The sequence below is a fragment of the Barbatula barbatula genome (assembly GCF_947034865.1).
Source record: "Barbatula barbatula genome assembly, chromosome: 9".
Taxonomy (NCBI): Eukaryota; Metazoa; Chordata; class Actinopteri; order Cypriniformes; family Nemacheilidae; genus Barbatula; species Barbatula barbatula.
Window position 1 is genome coordinate 3,492,609 of NC_136772.1, and position 13,377 is coordinate 3,505,985.

General features: G+C 37.6%; 1 protein-coding gene across 1 annotated transcript in view; it reads left to right on the forward strand.

The window, feature by feature from the left end:
* Positions 1–230: 230 nt before the first annotated feature.
* Positions 231–13,377, forward strand: part of znf385b (zinc finger protein 385B) — a 101,558-nt gene continuing 88,411 nt past the window's right edge. Inside the window, exon 1 of the mRNA XM_079463653.1 lies at positions 231–362. The gene's annotated coding sequence lies outside the window, so the exon portion shown is untranslated. The remainder of the gene's footprint in view (positions 363–13,377) is intronic.

Genomic DNA, 13,377 nt, shown 5'->3' on the forward strand with positions numbered 1-13,377 from the left:
CTGCACGAATACTATGGCGACGTTGATGCTCATGAATATTAAGTAGATCGCGATGACGTCACCCACCTACTCGAAGGCTCGGCTGCTGAATATTAAAGTGAACCCTCTGACGTTCCCGGAATCTCTCCAATGGCAGAACCCAGCTCCTGAATATTAACGAGACGACGTTGACGTTGCCTAGTAACCGCCCAATGAGGAGATATCGTATGAATATTACCGGCATGGCCGTCATCTTAGTAGGATTTGATAACAGTCCAGTCAGGACGAGGCGCATCACCTCAAACACGGTCAGTATGTGCCGCGCAACCTGCCGGAGAGTGAAGCCAAGTGCGTTGAACTTTACCGGCGAACCGGCTGTGCAGGTGAGTGACTTTCGCAGTTGTGAATAAAATCACACGCAAACGTGTTTTCTTTGGGATATTTAAGAAGAACAAACGCACCGGAGATCCGGTCAGATTGTGACGAGCCGACCTACTGTAAAGTGTACTTGAAGTATAGTATAGCACGAGCTACGTTTTATATAGCGTTCGCAATAACGTTACAACAGCGGACACGTTATAGGCTTCTTCACCTACAGGTTGGCAACGTTCGCTTTAAAGTTAGTTTTAGAATTTATTTGTCGAGGAATCTGTATGTGATGTTTCCTCGCCGGTCTTTGATTTCGTGAGAGCTCGCGCGCATTGCTCCCCGAGCGCATCTGTGGTGTCTATTGGAGACTCCGTCCGTAAAGAAAGCGCGCGTGTTGGTCACGAGCAGCTTAACTTTGTAAACATCTTACTGTCATTCAGAATCAGTGTAGACTAGACGATGTTGTCTGTGTAGTCAATAGGCGTCACGGGCTCAGCTGATGGGATCACTTGGTTTGGAGACACGTTCAGGGGTTCTTCATATTCATTTATTTTCTGTATGTATGTGATGGGAATGCGTATGTAGTTTATAAAAGATCAAATAAGGACGATACTAGTAATTATAAGATTGTTACTAGTAATTGTAAGATTGTTACTAGTAACTGTAAGATTGTTACTAGTAACTGTAAGATTGTTACTAGTAATTGTAAGATTGTTACTAGTAACTGTAAGATTGTTACTAGTAACTGTAAGATTGTTACTAGTAATTGTAAGATTGTTACTAGTAATTGTAAGATTGTTACTAGTAATTGTAAGATTGTTACTAGTAATTGTAAGATTGTTACTAGTAACTGTAAGATTGTTACTAGTAACTGTAAGATTGTTACTAGTAATTGTAAGATTGTTACTAGTAATTGTAATTGTTACTAGTAACTGTAATTGTTACTAATAATTGTAAGATTGTTACTAGTAATTGTAAGATTGTTACTAGTAACTGTAAGATTGTTACTAGTAATTGTAAGATTGTTACTAGTAATTGTAAGATTGTTACTAGTAACTGTAGTTGTTACTAATAATTGTAAGATTGTTACTAGTAATTGTAAGATTGTTACTAGTAATTGTAAGATTGTTACTAATAATTGTAAGATTGTTACAAGTAATTGTAAGATTGTTACTAGTAATTGTAAGATTGTTACTAGTAATTGTAAGATTGTTACTAATAATTGTAAGATTGTTACAAGTAATTGTAATTGTTACTAGTAACTGTAATTGTTACTAATAATTGTAAGATTGCTATAGTAATTGTAAGATTGTTACTTGTAATTGTAAGATTGTTACTAATAATTGTAAGATTGTTACTAGTAATTGTAAGATTGTTACTAGTAATTGTAAGATTGTTACTAGTAATTGTAAGATTGTTACTAATAATTGTAAGATTGTTACTAGTAATTGTAAGATTGTTACTAATAATTGTAAGATTGTTACTAGTAATTGTAAGTTTGTTACTAGTAATTGTAAGTTTGTTACTAATAATTGTAAGATTGTTACTAGTAATTGTAAGTTTGTTACTATTAACTGTAATTGTTACTAATAATTGTAAGATTGTTACTAGTAATTGTAAGATTGTTACTAGTAACTGTAATTGTTACTAATAATTGTAAGATTGTTACTAGTGATTGTAAGATTGTTACTAGTAATTGTAAGATTGTTACTAGTAATTGTAAGATTGGAGCAGCGTTCACAGTTTGATAGCGTTACTAAAAAGTCCCTGTATATTTGTGATTGTACAGTTGGCAGTTTTCCTTCGTGTTTCTTCGTATTCGTGCCCTTTGTGTGATGTTTTTTTCATACATTATTGTCAAAGTTGTTGAACAGAAAATGCATACATTTGTAGTTCAAGTTCAAGTTTGTCATTTCAACAATAGGCAGTACACAGTGAAAAGAAACAACGTTCCTCCAGGACCAAGGTGCTATAAACACACAGACTACATAACGTGCACATGGGTCTAAATGAATCTTCATTTAGAGGGTCTACATCCTTCATATTTATGATTAATATTTAGATTTATTCAAATAAATGATGTGAATTCAACACTCTTTTCTAAGACTTGGTGTTGTCAAACAAGAAATGAAACGGAAATGATATGACTCCGATGTCAGTTTTATCCCCTTTTCATGTTAAGTTTATTTTGTTATGTCTTCTTGTTTTTCCTTTGTAACTGTACCAGGTTTAATCTAGCCAAGCCCAGTGTTACTGTCTATGTCGGATTCTGTTTATCTCGTTCTCTCCATGGTTATCTGTGGTTTTATGTGATGTGATGTGATGTGTTTTAACGTGAATAAGGCAGAAGGATATTTTCTACCTGTACATAATTAGCAGGGCAATTATGTCATTTCCACATCACGACATCAGGACTTGGCAGATTTGCGTCATGCCTCGAATAGCAAAACTCTTTGTAGTCTTTGTGCATTCATTTTGAAAAAATGGGTCAGCTTGAAAGTTCCTTCCATAAACGCGTGTTAGTCTGCTTTTGTTCTAGTTGTCCCTGAGATAAATGTACCCACAGTGACAATAAGAATGTGGTTGTAAGCACAAAGTCTATAGATTGCATATACTCTATGTTTGTATTATGAGGAAACTTGGGTATTTGATAGATCTTATAATTTATTAATTCATTCTGCACAATTAATATAGCGTGCAGATATTTGGCTGTACTTTTGCTTATATCAGTTTGTCTTTTATTTCTGAGTGTGTAAAAGCGAATTTCACTGTTTTGTGACAACATTTTACCTTCCTAGACATATAGTGGCATTCTGAATAGAGTGGAGTAATATGGGGTTCTGGAAAAACCAAATTTATACAACCTATTAAAAATTTCTATAATGTGGCCAATATTTTCCGGTTGACCTTGAAGATCCAGAACTGCTGATGGTACTTTGTAACATGATTTGTGTTGAAAATAGTGAAAACAAACAGATGGAAAATTGATTGTCATCACTCTTTGCTTTTCACCATTTCCTTCGTTTTTAATATAAACATATATTTTAAAAGTATAGAGAGCTAATACTCAATTCCACTTTGTGATTGTACTTCACCTGGAGATTTCATATATACACAGGGGTGTTATTTAACCTGCTGTCTCAGTCACAAATACAAAAGACGACGATGCACACTTGCTTGCTCAATAGCTGCACTTGTGGAAAATTAATACGTTTTCATCTTTCTGCCATTTCGGATGTCCTTGTTACTCACACACCTTCTCACCTCCACTAATGGTTTATTGAAGGTTAATGAGAACATCTTGACAATTTCATAGGTATCCTCAAAGGAAAGGTCCTAAGATGGGGATGTTCAATTACTGGTCATTCAAGGTCAACTAGGTTAAAATTTTGACAAAGTCATAGATTTACTTAAGAATGAAATGTGTCATTTTTGCGCAGTAGTCTGAGGGGGCCAGGCATCACATCATAATGAAGTCTGATATAATGGTTTGATTTTAAGAGGTTTGGCAGTGGTGCTGTTCAAGGCATCCCGTTACTGGATGCATTTGATATGGAGGGTGTTATCCTGGATCCACAATGATGGTTTAATCATATAAACAGCAAAATCATAGATTTACGAAAGATGTGTGAAATCTTGCAGACTTGGACACAACTATTATAGTATTGGTGAGACCTGGCAAATGAGTTTACCCATGAAATGCTGGACAAATCCTATGTCTTTATATTTACCCAATATCGGAACATACCATGAAATACCATACTACATTATTTACAGTAAACTGACCCACAGATAAACACACACCATTCTCAGTATTTCTAGTTGCACATGCATTTTTGTTTACTTAGATTCCTCTGTCTTTTGAAAGCCATATTATGCTTTCCTATCCTTTTAGTGCACTCCACAAAAGGCATGCTGTCACGCCGCAATAAGAGCTGGTTTTGTGGTATAGCAGCTGGAAGATGCCTGCATAGGTGACTGGTAATTAGTCCCATTCTGTCTGATGTGATTTATGGCTCTCACCATCATGCGTGAACGAGATCCATGAGGCGAGGTACAGAAGTAATGTACGAGCATGCTCCCCTAGTTTTACGATGCTTTCATATTTTCAAATCAACTTAATAATGCACAGAGTTAAGACGGCATTAATTGGTTTGTTAAGTCTATGAGATTCACTTTTACTGTAATTCTGTGGCCTTTTTTAAAACCACATTGTTTCCACACTATTGCCTCGTTTCACAGACAAGGTTTAAGACTAAAATGAATGTTTGACCTATCTTAACCAAAAATAAATTGCCCTGTTAAATATGTCAATGCCATTCTTTGCCTTTTGGTTATTCTTATTTGCATTCGTAAAATATCTCACAGTACTCATATCCCTCTGGAGAATTTAATGACATAAATAAAGCGTCCTGAACCAGCGAAAATGTAAAGAGGGCTGAAATGTCATTTTTTTCTCTAAGGCATCTTATTAAAAGTGACTTACATATCCTAATTTAACTAATGCAGTCCTGGCTTAAGCTAAGCCTTGCGGTATGAACTGAAATCTTATATTTCAGCATATGCTGATGATTAAAGGTGTAGTGTATGAAATGTAACAGCATCTAGTGGTGAGGTTGTGAATTGCAACAGAGCACAGAGTTAAGACGGCATTGATTGGTTTGTTTAGTCTCTTTAGAGCAGTTTGTCCATTTAGTACTGTAGAAACAAGTACAAGGGGACCCGTGGTGTATGTACATAGAAACAGCTCATTCTAAGGTAATAGAAACATAACGCTTCATTATGTAAGCTCTTTATACACCTCCGAAGACATAGTTATGATATTATATTGGATTTCTGTCAATACATCCTCCAAAAAATTTCACATTGGACCTTTAAATAACATAGTTCCTAAATTATCAAATAAATTAAATAACTTTTTTTAAATAAATAAATAGAGTATACAATTATTTTAGATTAAAGACAAAAGTTATACATACTATACTGTCCAGTCCTGTATGTCTCAGTTGGTTTATTAGTCTTTTGTCAAATGTTTTTCCAGCTAAATGATATTAAAACTAATTTGCTGTTAAGGTCAAAACTGCTGTGGAGTAGTGACATGCAGTTGTGACATGACGTCTAATGCGACCTGAAGTAGCATGAATATTACTGCCAATACACACACCCACACGTATGTACACCTCCATCATTGTGTGTGTAGTTCCTTTGACCTTACATTTATTTTTACTGACGGGAAAGCCCGGGAGGGGGCCGCTGCTTCTGGCTGGGTTTGGAATGGGGCAGAAATAAATTGCCTCCACATCTCCTGCGTCTCAGCGGAGTTTAAGGAATGATAACCTTAGCTGGGAAACTAGGATATGGGGAAGGTCGGCTAGATCCAGTAATTAGCAGCGGGAATGAAGATTGAAGTTGGTAGACAGGAAATATGGGTGAGGAAAAGGGGTAATGAATCAGAATACTCGGACAAGACTGAGGTTGTTTTTTGGGAAATAAAGGAGTCTAAGAAGTGTAAAGCATTATGGCATAGGGGTTTAAATAGAGCTCTGAAACCAAAATAATTTAATACAAATGTTTCGTCATTTTCTTCATAGAGATTTATTTTTAATGATGACAGGAATTGTAAGCCGATTTTCTCTAGTGTACCTTTCTTGTGGTTGGTTTTTTAAATGTTCTCCTTCTATGATTCAAATCAGACATTTATATCATGGCTGGTTGACTTGGTTCAAGGCTTAGAGCTCTTTATGGAAGCTTTTTTTCGATCCCTATGGAGTAAATTAATAGAAATCTTCCCAGAACCAAGGCTAGTAAAGTCACTGCTGCGCTCTATAAAACACATTATCTGCAATATGTCATTCGTTCACCCGGAGGCCCCACCCTGCCGTCCGGCTCTCGCCCTGTGTGGATGTCCCCCTTGTCACCTGGGGCTGCACGCTTGTTTCTTACAACAGCCAAAGTGCTCCTTTGATTCACTGTATGTTGTTCTTGGTTTCCACGATCATGCAAATGCTGCATGAGGTGCATCGCCAAGCTCATGCTTATTTGGCCAGTTTCTGCTTGTTTAAGTGTCAGTTTGTCTCGTGCATTTTTTTAAAGCTTAACTGTGAGAATTCGCACCATGAGCCGTTACCAAGGGACAGATGTGATGGGTGCAGTGGGAGAGATTGAGGTGACAATACATTCCCCTAATGAGAGAGCATCTTATGCATTATGTAATACCTGAGTAAACACAGAACACGCATGTAAATTGAAAAGCCCAGTGGCAGATTTGGCACGCTTCATTAAAATGGGTCATTCTGTACGGCAGATGCATAATAAACATTATCTGTTATATCCTTACTGTATAAGCTGTCTGTCTAGATGGCAGTTTATACTAAAGTTAAGATGCTAAATTGTAATGCTTGGTTCACACCAAACGGGTTATTTTCATGTGTGAGTTGTGGTGCTTGTGTGGCTTACACCGTTCATTTCACTACAATTCCCAGTTCAGTTTCCAGTTGTTTTTTTCTGTGATAAAATAAGGTTCTTATGTAAAATAAAAGGAGTCAGCTGTTTAAAATGATGTCCCCAACAGCACCCAATTAAAACCTCCAGCAACAGTCCTACATCACCAGCAAAATAAGTTGAACTTTTCTTACTATGGCACTTCTTTAGGTGGTCTTTTTTTAACCATTAGTGTATCGAGTCTGTTAAACTGTATATACAGTAAATGTGAGATCATAATTTTGCGAATTTCAATATCTAGGACAGGACTAAGTCGTGTATTTGGTCGCACTCTGGATTCGAGAACAATGTCCAGAATTTCCTTAATGCTGGATAATGAGGGAGACGAATGCTGGCTTAGATGAATCCTAAAGTGTGTCTTAAAGTGAAAATTCATCCAAAAATGAAAGTTCTGTCATCATTTATTCACCCTCTTGTCATTTTAAACCTTTCTAAGTCTCTTTCTCCCGCAAAAAACTAAAGAAGCTATTTTGAAGAAAGTTGGTAACCAAACAGCAGTGGCACTCATTTACTTCTACTATATGGTAACAAAACCAATGCAAGTGAATGGGTGCCAGTTAACAACATTCTTCAAAATAATATTTTTTCTCTTCTGCAGAAGAAAGTCATACAGGTTTGAAATGACATTGCTGTCTGTAGTTAAAATTGAGCAGCAGACATTGCTTTCTCCCCAAACCATCAACCCACTTCTCTCAGGTTTCATGATCTGACCTGATATTAGGTTGAACTGTTCGCCTTGCGTTTTTTTTCACTGCCGCATCAGATTTAGATCGGACAAATTGAATTTCATGCCATTATATCCATTCCAATTCGTATAGCTTCTAAAGCAGTGGAGGTAAAGTGCTGATTCAGTTCCTATAATCAGGTTGAGCGTTGCCATGGCCTCTTAAAGCTCTCGGTTCAACTCATGGGCTTCATGGCTTTCACTTACGTCCGTTTGATGGGCTGCCAGCACGAGGCGTCTGTCTTTAGCCAGACTTCTAAGTTCCTTAGACTTTACGTCAATCAGAGGTGGTCAGTCGGTGGCATAAACCTTCCTGCCACCACAGAATTCCAGGTCTGAGTATTAGACCTTCGAGAGAAGCTAAACTACAGCAGTTGCTGTGACTGTAGTGGTTTATTTAGTAGAGGCCTCCGGTTATTTTTTAACCCACCAAAAGTCTGATGAAAGCTTCCTATTTCTGTTTCAGGATGTTCATTATTAATAGAATTCATTAATGTTCAGGTACTCATCGTGTTTTTACGATGTCACAAATTTTACGACGTTCCTAATCCCAGATAATGACATGCATGTAACTCAATCAGATAGGATCATGTGATGGACAGATTAGATCCGTTTCCAAACCTAGTAAGCTACCTTGCTGTGTACTGTCTACTAACCCTTCTTAGGCATTACATAACCATCACACACTATCATAAGTGACCGAAACAAATGCTTAAGATCATTTTCATGGTATTGAATTCATTTCACGTATAACATTTCTTGGATTTCCTTTTTGATTATTGAATTTTGGACAAAAACTTTCAACTCCTTACTTTTATAACAGCTATTTGTTGGGAGTATAATGCTTTAAAAAATGGTGCCTACGTAGGCAGCTCACAAGGTTTTGGAACGCAGCCTCTTCCGTCTTTTTTTAGCACATCTAAGAGCAGCCTTTGGATTGAAGGTCCGCACAGGTGGTACATGCAGAGATGAAGCCAAATGTGAGACAAATACATTTAACGATATATCCGAAAAATGTTGACGTAAACAAAATTGAACTGTCTGCCGTACCACAAACCTTTAGCGGATTAAAACAGGATCTGGACTTTAATCAGAGGCAGGGGAGTCATTTGTTGATTGTGATTTTGAGGAAGGCAGCAGCTTGTGGAATCGGATGAGCTGAGGGACGGTTTGGCTCAATGACAGATGGGAAACATTAGGGCTCCTCTAATCCTTTCAACACTGACACCAGAGTGTGAGAGAGGTAACTCACACCCGTTACGTCTGATGCCAGCAGATAAGAGCTCATACACGATATCTCTCAAAGCTACTGAACAGGCAGAAATGCTGTATGGTCCAATGTCTTGCTCTGTTAGTAACCATTGGAGGCAGCTTTAGACATTGGAGGCAGTGAGTTAATGCATCTCTACATAGAGAGGAAACGCTTAATGTGATCTGCCGTCTTATCTTATGGCCTGACTCTGGGTTCCAGTGATTCAAGGTTCAATCCTCCTCTTAGAGCACATTGGCTGTAAGAACTTGTCTTGGGTGTGTTATTTGATGCCTGATTGGAAATTTCTATAATTCCTATAACATCGCTTGCAGCCTGTATTTTGCATGACAACACTCTACCTCTTTTTCTGTCTCTCAATGTCAAGTATCGCTATGCGTTAGCGGATATACTGTAAGCAGCGTTTGGCTTCTTAATTTTTCATGAATCGTCACCGTTTAAGGAAAGCCGTGGTAATTGAAACTAGTTCAGCTGTCCATTTCAGATTGAGATATGAATTCATCTGGAAATCTCTGCTGCTTGAAATGGAGGAGTCTGTTAAATACAGATTCAGTTTCAGCCCTCTTTACATTTTCGCTGGTTCAGGACGCTTTATTTATGTCATTAAATTCTCCAGAGGGATATGAGTACTGTGAGATATTTTACGAATGCAAATAAGGCAAAATAAGAGCGTGATGTTCATGTTCACTTGTTCTTTATTATTCAGTTTAAAGATGATCTATTCAGTTAAGATGAGAGTCATTTAGATTAAGAATAATCTGATTGCGTAGAGTTGCAAATATAGCATTAAGGTCCACACAAGTAGGGTAACAGCTGACCTCTGTAAACCCCATCTCTCAGATGATTGGTCAGCAGTGGATTACCAACTGGAAGATAATTATGCGGGTAAATCCCAAATCCTGAATACACAGCAGCTGTGGGTACAAACAAGGCCTTTTTTCGTCCGCTGTTATGATAATGAAATATTTCCAGCATTGCTCTACTTGTTTTTCCCTGGTTGCATTGTGCTATGATCGTAAATCGCTTGTGACCTGTAATCCATTCAAATATGAACGATATTGCACTACGGCTCATCCAATAATTGAATGCCCTTTTCCTAACCCTCAATCAACAATTTGGAAAACATACTTGGGGATTTAGCCGTGTATTATCTGTTGACCACATTTTCTGTTTTAATTCGTTTTTCACTATGTCATATTTCATAAATATTAAAGGTTGAATTCTGTATAATCTTTTGCAATCCTAGAGAAATGGTCTGAGCTCATTGCAATCGGCACTCATTTAGTGAGCATTATATGTAAACATATTTTTACCCCAAATATCTGACAAAAAACATGCTGTTGACAAACTCACACATACTAGCATGAAGTTGAGCTGATAAAGTTGCTCTGACGTCATCCCCAGCTCTTTACATTCCAGCAACTTATGTACATTGATAAAATGTCAGTCCTGTCTTTTAGACTTTTTTTATAATTCATCTCTCATATTGGTTCACACCATATATATCAGGGTGTCCGCGGGGTCTTAAAAAGTATTAAAACTTGATAAATAATTGTAGAGAAAAGTAAGGCCAATAAAAAGTATTAAAAAGTCTTAAATGCCATTTTCCAAGGTATTACATTTAGCACCAAATGTTTGGAAACCGAAAATAGCAAAAAATGACATGTGATGTGATCAACCCGCTCGGAGAGAGAGAGGGAGAGAGAAAGAGAGGGGGGCGCGCTTTATTACTGCCGCAAACATGTCGGCAGTGTGTGGAACATCTGCCTCGCCGGAGTAAATTTCTGAATGAAAGCGTATTTACCGGTCGGTAACTTGTGTACTTCAGACTGGCGAGGGCGGTCTGACAGTAAGCCTGCCGCTCGCACCACGAGTCCAACTGAGAGAACAATCAGCTTTTGTGGGGGCAGTCTGGAGGAGAGACGTGAACTGAAACGGTTGTCAGTCAGAATTGCTTGCATGGATTTTTTTTCTTAAAATAATTTTGCAGTGTAGCCAATAATAATCCAACAGTTTTCATTTATTCATAGTTTTATTTTATAATGTTGAAGGACATTCTTTCAGCAGTCAGTTATAGGCCTAATATAGGATATTCAAGAAGGAAGAGGGCTCTATTTTTGTTTTAAATATTTAAAAATGTACATTTTTACCATTTAGTTTATGGTAAAAAATGGCTTAAATAGAAAACATAAGAAAAGCCGTGTTCGGTATTCGGCCAAGTGTTTTATTTTTATTCCGCTTCGGCAAAGAATTTTCACTTCCGTGCATCCCTAGTCCAAAGAGGTCATATGCTAAAGTTTGCCTCAAGTTAATCGAGTAGGTAGGCGAATAGTGGGAGGTCCATTTACACTCGGTTGTTAAACAACATGGTTGGAGGATAAAGAGTTGGAACCATGGCTGAGGAATAACCTTGAGGTGTATTGCTCTGTGTGTCAGAGGCCGTTTAGTGTAGCCTTGTTTCTCTTTCTAATAAACCTTGCATTGGTTATAGTCATTCAATTAATTCTCTTGCTTCATTCCCACCCTCCTAAATGATGTTTAATTAATCAGACTGTTTAGTTGTGCTATCTTACAATCATTATATAGTAAATGTAAGTTAAAGTGTCGCCAATGTAACAGATTAAAACTAAAAAGTGGCGATGAGGTCTTAAAATGTAAGGAAAGAGTCTTGAAAAAGGTCTTAAAAAGTATTAAATTTGGCTGCATGCTTCCTGTATATAGCCAGGTTCATTAGAATGTCCCACAGTGAGGTGAGTCTAACCTTCACTCTGCCCCTTTTTCTTAAAGATGCTGTGATCGCTGTCCTCCATCAGGACATGCCCGTACCATCTATCGCTCTGTTTCCCACACTGTTTAGTTGTTAACCCTAACCAAGCATATATCCACCTCCTGTTGACGTGAGGATTTCTGTCTTATTGCGATACAGAGCAAGTCGGTGTGTGAGCATGCACCTGCCTGTGAAGATCCGAGACTTTTGGACTATATGAGCAAAATTACTTTGTTTGTTTTCCAGTAAAAAAATTACATTCAACAAGATACATTTATACAATAATTGTAGAGAATATATCTTAAGCTGTACATAGTACATAGTTTTCAAAACGGTCCTCTTCTTACCCCATTTGGCAACAATATAACTTTAACCCTTGCAAGATACGTACAAAAAGTAACCTTATAAAGTATAGCTTTTATAAAACAAATCGAATATCATTATAAATATTTTTGTACTGTTCCATGATCTCTTAGTGTCCTTTCCAGTCATTTGTGACTACTGGATGCTAGAAAAATGTGTTAACTTTATACATTTCCATGATTTTTTATTTATTCCATGACTCATCCAGCCCACTATTTCATATGTCCCTGATAGTGATATTTCCAGGTGTTCCTTTACTGTGCGGACCCTGCTGTGTATGTGGTGTTACTTGTTTATTAATTTGTTTAATGTGTGTGTGTGTGTGTGTGTGTGTGTGTCCTCCTTTCTCTGCAGTGACAGGAAGTGCCACTAATGCAATGGCAGTTCCTTAGAGCCATCTTCTCGTAATGCTGAAGGGCAAAATGAGATATTTTGCCCCCTGTCTGCCCTGGTGCTGCTAGAGCTGACAGCCTGATACTGTCAGAATATAATCTGTCAGATCTTCCATTTATTCCTGCTTATAGAGTTTATGTGGCTTTATTCATCAGTAACAGCATCACGTTCTCTCCTATCTAAGCCGGAGTGGTGAGGTGGGGGTAAATACAATGACCCGACCTGTGTCAGCAGCCACACTTTTATGCACAGAGGGGAACCCAAACAAACATGCTTCAGCTATTAACATATCAGTTTTTCTACTTTACGATTCTATTAAATATTTCCCAAATAAGATGAGTATTGTTGGCTTTTTGTGTGCATGTCAGCTTTAAGGGTGAGTGCACTTATAATTCCCTTCAAAACTCTGTTTTTGCAGAAATGCATGGACCGAACTCATGTTGCATTGAGAGCATTTTCTGGTTTTATCTGATAACTATTTTTCTAGTATTCAAGGCCAAATGTTGAACACATTTAGCAGACACTTGTACAAAAGTGTCTGTTAAATGATCAAATCTAAAATGAGAATACACAGGCCGGCCACTCAGTTTGTCCAGTCTCTAACTAACATAAGCAAGTAGCAAATCTGTCCACGGCTGTTTTAAGCAAATGTGTTTCTACTCCACTGGCTCATATTCTATTACAGTGGATGATATTTTTGCATAAACATCATCCTTTTTTCTAAATAGCTCAGAAATATTGATGGTTTCGTAACCAGTCAACGGATGTTGGCGTGAAGGTGATGATCAACCTATGTGATGGATCTCACATATATAGTTACACATATTGGCAGACCCATGGCATGCTCGCAGCGACTCTCCGTAATGGAACACTTCACATGCACGCAGGGCCAACTGTTCGCTATGCGGCTGAAGTGCACATGTTAATTCAGTTGGGAGTTAAGGGTGGAAATGTTTGTATCACTGTGCTATGGTTTCTAGGGTCAGATGCGCGGTTGTTTTAGTTGACCTG